The following is a 10,682-nucleotide window of genomic DNA, read 5'->3' as shown; positions in this document are numbered from 1 at the left end:
ATAGGTTATTTCTGGCAAAATGTACTATAGAGAGATCATTGTAAATATACTTAGAGAAAAAAAATGTGCATTCTGTCAGCTTAATGATTTGCAAAACATTTTATTGCACTGCAAAAATTTTTTGCAAAGGATTTAGAGATATTTAGTAATTGTAAAATTTATTTTTTAGGATTTTTTTAATGCAGGTATGGGATCTGTTATCTGGAAACCTTCAAGAAAGCTCCAAATAACAGGACGGTCATCTCCCACAGACTCCATTTTAATTCAAAATTGCAAAACAGTAATAAAACAGTACCTTGTACTTGATCCCAGCTAAGATTTCATTAATCCTTATTGGAGGCAAAACAATCCTATTGGGTTTAATTAAAATTTAAATGATTTTTTAAGTAGACTTAAAGTAGAAATCATTTTGGCATTTTACTGCCAATAGATTCGCCACATTAGTGCCACCTGGAACGCTATATTTATTCAGCAGAAAGCTTTTACTGTACCCGAGTAAAGAGCCCTAGAAGCTCCCTCCAATAGTAGCTACCACTTTAGCTTGGTCTTGGTAGCTTCCTGCTGCAGTTATAGCCGTTGGAAGCTCAGATCACACATTCCTTAGGGAGGCGGAAGTGAGTTCTTATGCATTTTTATGGGAGGGAGAGAGGAGAGAACTGAGCAGACTTGTGCCCCAAACCTGAAGGAGCCCTAAAAGAGAGGAAGTCTGATACCAAAGAACATTAATGGAGACAAGAAATCCTGTGTTTCTTTTGATAGAGGACTCAGTGCAGCAGTGCTGTATTTACATAGACCTTTCTGATAAAGCTTACTTAGTTTTTACCTTTCCTTCTTTAAGGTATGGAGATCCAAATAACTCAAAATGACTTTCTATACCCAGAAAACTCCAGATCCCAAGCATTCTGGGTAACAGGTTCCATACCTCTATTTACATTTTCACAGTTGCATTTCAATAAAAATGAAAAAAACAGGTTTATTTTGTCTGCCCTAGCGCATGAGTTGACTGTGGTGCTTTTGTAGTAATTGGATGCATGCAATGGCTAAATATAACGGGTAAAGTGCAACACACTCCAACATTCTATTCCATTTAGAGATTTGTTGCTAATTAGAATACAGCAAATAGCCAGTTTCATATATCAACACATAATTACCCCCCCCCCCCCAAACCTTATATAATGCTGCATTGTATCAAATACTACTGGTTTCTACCTGCTTTGCTTGGAATTAACCTTATGTCTGTCAGTCTGTTTCATGTGCAGCAGTAGGTTTCATCCTTTTACTTTGTGTGTCAATGCTTGAAATTGTTTTTGTAATCCATAGCTATTCCTTAGTTGTGGTAGTCAGACCAATAGGGAATTGTCCTTGTGTTGTTCTCTTCTTACTACAATAGTAATGGTACACAGGGCACTTGTTGCCTGGCCACCAAGCTGAAAATAACATGGGCAACGAGTGCCAAGACAAATACAAGTTCCTTTTCGCTCACCCTTAATCAATATACTAAGGAGATTAAGGCAAGCAATCGGAACTGCCTCTCATCTACAGTGGTGTGAAAAACTATTTGCCCCCTTCCTGATTTCTTATTCTTTTGCATGTTTGTCACACAAAATGTTTCTGATCATCAAACACATTTAACTATTAGTCAAAGATAACACAAGTAAACACAAAATGCAGTTTTTAAATGAGGGTTTTTATTATTTAGGGAGAAAAAAAATCCAAACCTACATGGCCATGTGTGAAAAAGTAATTGCCCCCTGAACCTAATAACTGGTTGGGCCACCCTTAGCAGCAATAACTGCAATCAAGCGTTTGCGATAACTTGCAACGAGTCTTTTACAGCGCTCTGGAGGAATTTTGGCCCACTCATCTTTGCAGAATTGTTGTAATTCAGCTTTATTTGAGGGTTTTCTAGCATGAACCGCCTTTTTAAGGTCATGCCACAACATCTCAATAGGATTCAGGTCAGGACTTTGACTAGGCCACTCCAAAGTCTTCATTTTGTTTTTCTTCAGCCATTCAGGTGGATTTGCTGGTGTGTTTTGGGTCATTGTCCTGCTGCAGCACCCAAGATCGCTTCAGCTTGAGTTGACGAACAGATGGCCGGACATTCTCCTTCAGGATTTTTTGGTAGACAGTAGAATTCATGGTTCCATCTATCACAGCAAGCCTTCCAGGTCCTGAAGCAGCAAAACAACCCCAGACCATCACACTACCACCACCATATTTTACTGTTGGTATGATGTTCTATTTCTGAAATGCTGTGTTACTCTTACGCCAGATGTAACAGGACACGCACCTTCCAAAAAGTTCAACTTTTGTCTCGTCGGTCCACAAGGTATTTTCTCAAAAGTCTTGGCAATCATTGAGATGTTTTTTAGCAAAATTGAGACGAGCCATAATGTTCTTTTTGCTTAAAAGTGGTTTGCGCCTTGGAAATCTGCCATGCAGGCCGTTTTTACCCAGTCTCTTTCTTATGGTGGAGTCGTGAACACTGACCTTAATTGAGGCAAGTGAGGTCTGCAGTTCTTTAGATGTTGTCCTCGGGTCTTTTGTTGCCTCTCGGATGAGTTCCTCTGCGCTCTTGGGGTAATTTTGGTCGGCCGGCCACTCCTGGGAAGGTTCACCACTGTTCCATGTTTTTGCCATTTGTGGATAATGGCTGTCACTGTGGTTCGCTGGAGTCCCAAAGCTTTAGAAATGGCTTTATAACCTTTACCAGACTGATAGATCTCAATTACTTTTGTTCTCATTTGTTCCTGAATTTCTTTGGATCTTGGCATGATGTCTAGCTTTTGAGGTGCTTTTGGTCTACTTCTCTGTGTCCTATTTAAGTGATTTCTTGATTGAAACAGGTGTGGCAGTAATCAGGCCTGGGGGTGACTACAGAAATTGATATTGAAATTGAAAATTTAAATTGATAAACCACAGTTAAGTTATTTTTTAACAAGGGGGGCAATCACTTTTTCACACAGGGCCATGTAGATTTGGAGTTTTTTTTTCTCCCTTAATAACGTAAACCTTCATTTAAAAACTGCATTTTGTGTTCAATTATGTTATCTTTGACTAATAGTTAACGGTTTTTGATGAGCAGAAACATTTAAGTGTGACAAACATGCAAAAGAATAAGAAATCAGGAAGGGGGCAAATAGTTTTTCACACCACTGTATTTCTACAACAGTTGCCTGGAACTGTAGGTGCAGTTGAAGGTCAGGTGATTATTGATGCAGTTGTTAGCATTTTAAAGCGACAATCACCTACCCTATAAGTGCCCCTAGGAGTACAGACAATTGCCATAGAAATAAGAGAGGGCTATCCTGAGAGCTTGTTGCCAGGGCAATGAAACTCCCTAAACATCTCTTATATAATAGTGTTATTGAGGCTTTTTAGGTATAAAATCAGTGACCTGTACTGGAGTGTAGCCTTCTAGTATGTCTAGCTCTCCTCCTTAGTTTGTGCCAAGGGTGGTCCACAATCCAAGCACTCATCTTCAAGAGAAAAATGTCCACCACCATATTTAAAAGAGAAGTGAACTAATTTCTCCAGATTTTGTCCATGTTTCCCGTCCCTCTTGAATAGACTCTACATTTTCTAACGCATAATAGATCGCTTCTTTATTGCAGCTGTGGACAAACTCCCTGCAGCCACTCATTTTTATGGCCTAATGTTCATTCACCACCACCAATGCACAGTATTCTGATGCCAGATTGTATTCTGCAGTATGAGCACTATTCTATACTCTGCAGGCTCCACTCCCAGGCCAAGATGATTGAACTCCACCCCTTGGTCTGCAATGGAAGCACATTTGATGGGGAACCTGTGAGCTGCTGATGGTGGAAGCAGGCAGAAGTGAGTTAGAAGTGGTTCTTTTTTATCTTCTAAAAGATGAGAAGTGTTTCAGTTTTTTTTTAGCTTTATAAATGTTACATTTCTTAATACAACCTTACATTTCTCCAGCCACAAATAAACCCTGTGGGTAATAGATGATGGCAGCCCTTTAATAGGGAAGCACAGGACCTCAAGATTGTGTACTTCCATGGTTCTTCCTCATCTTCTAGCAGTTATTTTCCATTTGTCTAAACAGGATATGTGCTGGCAATGGTGTTTGGCAGAGCTACAGGCCACGCTGAGAGACCAGGCCAGTACAAAATGTTGAATCTCATGAGCCTTAGACAGTGGCACACTGGGTGATTTGTACACTGCAAGGAAAAACAATGGAGACCAACTATACTATAGCGATTAAGTTTTGATCAATGCCTCTGATTCCCATTGACCTGAAGGGCACATGATGTTCCTGGGGACGCATAGCAATAATACCAAGCAGCAAGTCTTGCCTAAGGGCTTGTTTAGGTGCTTTGCCAATTGAGCATTTCTTAAAGACAATTGGCAACCTGAATTTCCCAATGTACAAACTGTTTGTCCAATGTCCCCCATAATAATACAAGCAAATTGCTTTTATAAACTGATTATGTGCAGTTCCAAAGCGAAAGCTGTAGGAAAATTGAGTGCCATTGTGTCGCATCCCGTTCTTGGGCAATATTATGAAACTATCCGTGGAAAATAACTATTACTTTCCATAAAGAATTCTAAAGTTAATAAATTAGGGTCTAAAAGCTTTTTGACAAGGAACAATTGCATCCTTTGAAGCAATTATGTAAATAAGTGGTGCAGTTATTATACAGATAAATGTAAATAAATGGTATGGTTATAATACAGATTTATGCCAATGCATAGTGCAGTTATTATACAGATATACATAATAGTCTTACATCTTGAATTAAAAAAAGAAAAATCCAGCTAGAGGATCATAGGGGCCGTTCACTCCCTGGGTCTGTTGTATTCATATATAATGAAGAAAAATGGTCAACAAGGGGACTGAGTCTGGCCCAGTTATTTTTGTGCCATTATTTAAATTGGTAGTTTTGATATTAAGCTCAAATCCAAAAATAACCTACTTTGTTTTTGGTGTTTATTTTTGGATCAGAATTGTGGATTTAATAAAAAAGGGTGAATATTGTGCATCACAATACTGGTGTGGCCCGGTCTAATGTGAGCTGCCTGCTTCTATATACAGTACAGGTTTGGGACCTGTTATTCAGAATGCTTGGGACCAGGGGTTTTCTCGATAATGGATCTTTCCATTATTTGGACCGCCATACTAAAAAATCATTTCAACCTAAATAAGTATATGTTAGTTGGGACCAAGTGCAAGGTACTGTTTTATTATTACAGAGAAAAATGAAATCATTATTAAAAATTAGAATTATTTGCTTATAATGGAGCTTGTGGGAGATGGCCTTCCTGGTGACATTAACATTCCAGAAAGAACGACTTTTCTAATTTTCTAATTTTTTTTTTTTAAGGGCATGTTGACCCTAAAACTGTATTTTGCACGTTGAGACAGAATGTAAACAGCCTTCCAATATACATTTATTAAAATGTTTGATGGTTTTAAATTATTTATAAATGTAATTGTTAATGGAAGTACAGGTATAGGATCTGATATCCTGAAACCCATTATCCAGAAAGCTCCAAATTACGGAATGACCATCTCTCATAGACTCCAATTTAATCTAATAATTCTAATATTTAAAAATGATTTCCTTTTTTAGAATGAATCCTTATAGGAGGCAAAACAGTCCTGTTGTTACAGTAGGCTTAAAGTATGGAGACCCGAATCATGGAAAGATCCCTTATCCGGATAATCCCAGTCCCGAGCATTCTGGACAAGAGGTCCTATGCCCGTAGTACTGTATCTGCCCAGCTGCTTATAGTCTCCTTTTTGTTGGTTCTGACTACGGAAACAGCATAGCAGGAGCCAATAATTTAACCTAAAAGAGAATCAGTTGTGCTATAATGTATCAAATGTGGTACCAGAGAACAGAAAGGGGCCCACAAATAATGCTCTCATTTGCAGTTATATTTACAATTAACCTTAAAAACAAACACGTAATTTTAGGCAATTCATTCTAATTTTTAAATATGATTTCCTTTAATAAAACAGTACCTGGTACTTAATCCCAACCAAGCATTTTGGATAACAGTTCCTATGCATGGATAAAGTTTTGACCCAAAAGTATGTGTTGCAGATGAATGCAGATGTATAGCACAGACAACAGGGCTCAAGGCCATTTTGCATCCCTGCAAATACAGAAGAAAAAGATAAGGACGTTGGTACCATTTATTGGTAAGAAGGGGAATCCCATAAGATTTCAGGCAAGAAGATTTTTTTTATATGGGGGGGGGTTTATATATATATATATATATATATATATATATATATATCTTTTTCTAAGATATGTTATGAGCAGAGCCTTGACCTTGTAATAGTCATGGTACCATGCTTAGTATAGGTGTAAGTACCACTGGAATTGTAGAAAAACCCAACAAGCCATTCCCTGATTGTGTTTGTGAGACCTTGTAGTGTAGGGGAGTGGTAGGGGCACACAGTATGGGTGTGTAAAGGGGAACACATGAATGCATGACAATCTTCCCACTTTTCTCATATGATACATAGCCCTTTGCCAGTAAAGGTTTTCAATAATTCTCGGGACCTGGGGTTTTCCGGATACGGGGTCTTTCTGTAATTTGGATCTTTACTAAAAAAATCATTTCAACCTTAATTAAAGCCAATTAGATCCTTTTGCCTCCAATAAGGATTAATTATATCTTTTTTGGGATCAAGTACAAGGTACTGTTTTATTATTACAGAAATAAGGAAATCATATTATTTGATTAAAGTGGACTCTAAGGGCGATGACCTTTTGTAATGTATAACTTTCTAAAGGGTTTCTGGATAACAGATCCCATACCTGTAGTTGCCTTTCAAGCAAAGGTTAGATCTGTGATTTCATAGTATTGTACATTTAATTCCCAGGGAACAGCTGCAGCTACAAGATAAACAAGATCTAACCTTGAATCGGCAGTGCCATCCCATGCCAGTCCAGCTATTAGTAAATGTAGCATCAAATCTGCCTGAGCCGCACACAGCATTTACTGACCATGCAGCACATCAGCACATACAGACCTGCACATACCCTATTTGTTCATCTAATACTTTTATACTCTTTCCAATTAGCATTATTAGCAGATAATTCTGAGTCATTTTTGGATCTTTTAATTAAAAAGCAATTCTCCCTAAAGCCAAATGCTGGAGAGCAGCTGCCTCCCTTGCCCCACAGTGAGGAGCAAATAAAGAAGCTTAAGATTAGTAACCTTTGGGTTGGAATTGTGTTTTTTTTGCCTTGATATTTTACCTCTAAGTGCTGTTATATTGTGATTGTAGATTAAGGTTCTTGGTAAAGGTCACCCAGCATTGTGTTTAACAGCAAAGGCAGGTGATCGAGGCTTCCTCGGATGAACAAAAACCTCAGCAGTGAAGGGGATTCTACATGTATTGGATAATTAACAACCGTGGGGGGAAGAACATCCCATAATGTAACAGCTGTGGGCAGAATATATATTTGTGGCTGCTCGGCAGCATTTTCTTATTAAAGCAAGTAACACTTGTCTTTGTATGAAGAATGGTTTTATTTTATTTTTATTGGTACCATGGATTATATTCCATGCGTAGATAAAAGCAGCTTTACGCAAGAGAACCCTGGCGCATGTGTTCTTAGCTACCTACATAAGCTGTCATGAGCTTAAGTCCAATTTACTCGTATTAATAATTACCTAATGGTACTTTCCTCTTTAAGAGAGAGAGAGAGATGAGGTGCCATGGAAACCACTTTGGGTTTAACTCACTCAAAGCCTCATTACAGTCCGCATTGAAATGGAATTTTTTTTTCATCTGTTTATTTACAAAGATACACTGCCCATAGGCTGGGAGCGAGCACATGGCTCGGAGTTGGCAAGAAGGTTTACACTTTGTGCATTGGCTAAAGCAACAATGTACGAATTAGTACAACTACAAAAAAATTGTAGAACTGTGCATATTTTTCCACTACTTTTTCGTACTTTGCGATAATTTGTGCAACAAAATCGTATTTATTGCAACGAGTACAAAAGTTTCGGATTCATTCAAGCTTCGGTATCGTGACTTTCCTTGGGCCAGGTTGGAGCTGCAGAGTGCCATTGAGCCCTATGGGAGACTTTCCTTGGGCCAGGTTGGAGCTGTAGAGTGCCATTGAGCCCTATGGTAGATTTTCCTTGGGCCGGGTTGGAGCTGCAGAGTGCCATTGAGCCCTATGGGAGGCTCTCCTTGGGCCAGGTTGGAGCTGCAGAGTGCCATTGAGCCCTATGGTAGACTTTCCTTGGGCCGGGTTGGAGCTGCAGAGTGCCATTGAGCCCTATGGGAGGCTCTCCTTGGGCCAGGTTGGAGCTGCAGAGTGCCATTGAGCCCTATGGTAGACTTTCCTTGGGCCGGGTTGGAGCTGCAGAGTGCCATTGAGCCCTATGGGAGACTTTCCTTGGGCCGGGTTGGAGCTGCAGAGTGCCATTGAGCCCTATGGGAGACTTTCCTTGGGCCGGGTTGGAGCTGCAGAGTGCCATTGAGCCCTATGGGAGACTTTCCTTGGGCCGGGTTGGAGCTGCAGAGTGCCATTGAGCCCTATGGGAGACTTTCCTTGGGCCAGGTTGGAGCTGCAGAGTGCCATTGAGCCCTATGGGAGACTCTCCTTGGGCCAGGTTGGAGCTGCAGAGTGCCATTGAGCCCTATGGGAGACTTTCCTTGGGCCGGGTTGGAGCTGCAGAGTGCCATTGAACCCTATGGGAGACTTTCCTTGGGCCAGGTTGGAGCTGCAGAGTGCCATTGAGCCCTATGGGAGACTTTCCTTGGGCCAGGTTGGAGCTGCAGAGTGCCATTGAGCCCTATGGGAGACTTTCCTTGGGCCAGGTTGGAGCTGCAGAGTGCCATTGAGCCCTATGGGAGACTTTCCTTGGGCCAGGTTGGAGCTGCAGAGTGCCATTGAGCCCTATGGGAGACATTCCTTGGGCCAGGTTGGAGCTGCAGAGTGCCATTGAGCTCTATGGGAGACTTTCCTTGGGCCAGGTTGGAGCTGCAGAGTGCCATTGAGTCCTATGGGAGGCTTCCAAAATCATGCACAGAAGGATCAAAGTCAGAAAGGTTTTCGCGCTTTTTACAATCGTTCAGATATGAAAATTACAGAAAGTTTAGACCGTACCACAATATTTTCGTACAACCACAATGCTAAATTTTCGCACTTTTAACGCACATCAGAAATTATCGGATTGAATACAAATTTTTCCAATCGTACTTTTAAATGTCCGAAATTCGGACTTTGATAAATGGGCCCCTATGTACACGCCTAGAACTGCTATTTATTACCACATTTTTATTTTTTTTTAAATGGTGGGATTAATTTAGCTCCTTTCTTGGCACCACTGCCTGTCTCCTGCTCCATATTTTTTGCGGTTCCACCTATTGACATAGGGGAATCCTATAACTACTGCCACCTCCAAACCAAGCAGTAGCTCCAGAGTTCCCACCATGTCTGGGAGTCAAAATAGTCCCTGGAATGTCAAGTATAGAGGCCCAGCCCAATAAATAGTGACTGTCTATGGCATCTTACAGCAGCCCCTCATGTCAATTACCACAGAGCAGAGTAGGGGTTAAAGAGTGGGCAAGGCAAGGAAAAAGTTAAATGAGGGGGAGGTGGGTGTAGAGTGCCATTGAGCCCTATGGTAGACTTTCCTTGGGCCGGGTTGGAGCTGCAGAGTGCCATTGAGCCCTATGGGAGGCTCTCCTTGGGCCAGGTTGGAGCTGCAGAGTGCCATTGAGCCCTATGGTAGACTTTCCTTGGGCCGGGTTGGAGCTGCAGAGTGCCATTGAGCCCTATGGGAGGCTCTCCTTGGGCCAGGTTGGAGCTGCAGAGTGCCATTGAGCCCTATGGTAGGCTTTCCTTGGGCCGGGTTGGAGCTGCAGAGTGCCATTGAGCCCTATGGGAGACTTTCCTTGGGCCAGGTTGGAGCTGCAGAGTGCCATTGAGCCCTATGGGAGACTTTCCTTGGGCCGGGTTGGAGCTGCAGAGTGCCATTGAGCCCTATGGGAGACTTTCCTTGGGCCGGGTTGGAGCTGCAGAGTGCCATTGAGCCCTATGGGAGACTTTCCTTGGGCCGGGTTGGAGCTGCAGAGTGCCATTGAGCCCTATGGGAGACTTTCCTTGGGCCAGGTTGGAGCTGCAGAGTGCCATTGAGCCCTATGGGAGACTTTCCTTGGGCCAGGTTGGAGCTGCAGAGTGCCATTGAGCCCTATGGGAGACTCTCCTTGGGCCAGGTTGGAGCTGCAGAGTGCCATTGAGCCCTATGGGAGACTTTCCTTGGGCCGGGTTGGAGCTGCAGAGTGCCATTGAACCCTATGGGAGACTTTCCTTGGGCCAGGTTGGAGCTGCAGAGTGCCATTGAGTCCTATGGGAGACTTTCCTTGGGCCAGGTTGGAGCTGCAGAGTGCCATTGAGCCCTATGGGAGACTTTCCTTGGGCCAGGTTGGAGCTGCAGAGTGCCATTGAGCCCTATGGGAGACTTTCCTTGGGCCAGGTTGGAGCTGCAGAGTGCCATTGAGCCCTATGGGAGACATTCCTTGGGCAAGGTTGGAGCTGCAGAGTGCCATTGAGCCCTATGGGAGACTTTCCTTGGGCCGGGTTGGAGCTGCAGAGTGCCATTGATTCCTATGGGAGACTTTCCTTGGGTCAGGTTGGAGCTGCAGAGTGCCATTGAGCCCTATGGGA

This window comes from Xenopus tropicalis, chromosome 3, assembly GCF_000004195.4.
Source record: "Xenopus tropicalis strain Nigerian chromosome 3, UCB_Xtro_10.0, whole genome shotgun sequence".
In the NCBI taxonomy this organism is placed as follows: Eukaryota; Metazoa; Chordata; class Amphibia; order Anura; family Pipidae; genus Xenopus; species Xenopus tropicalis.
This window is presented reverse-complemented; position numbering follows the sequence as displayed.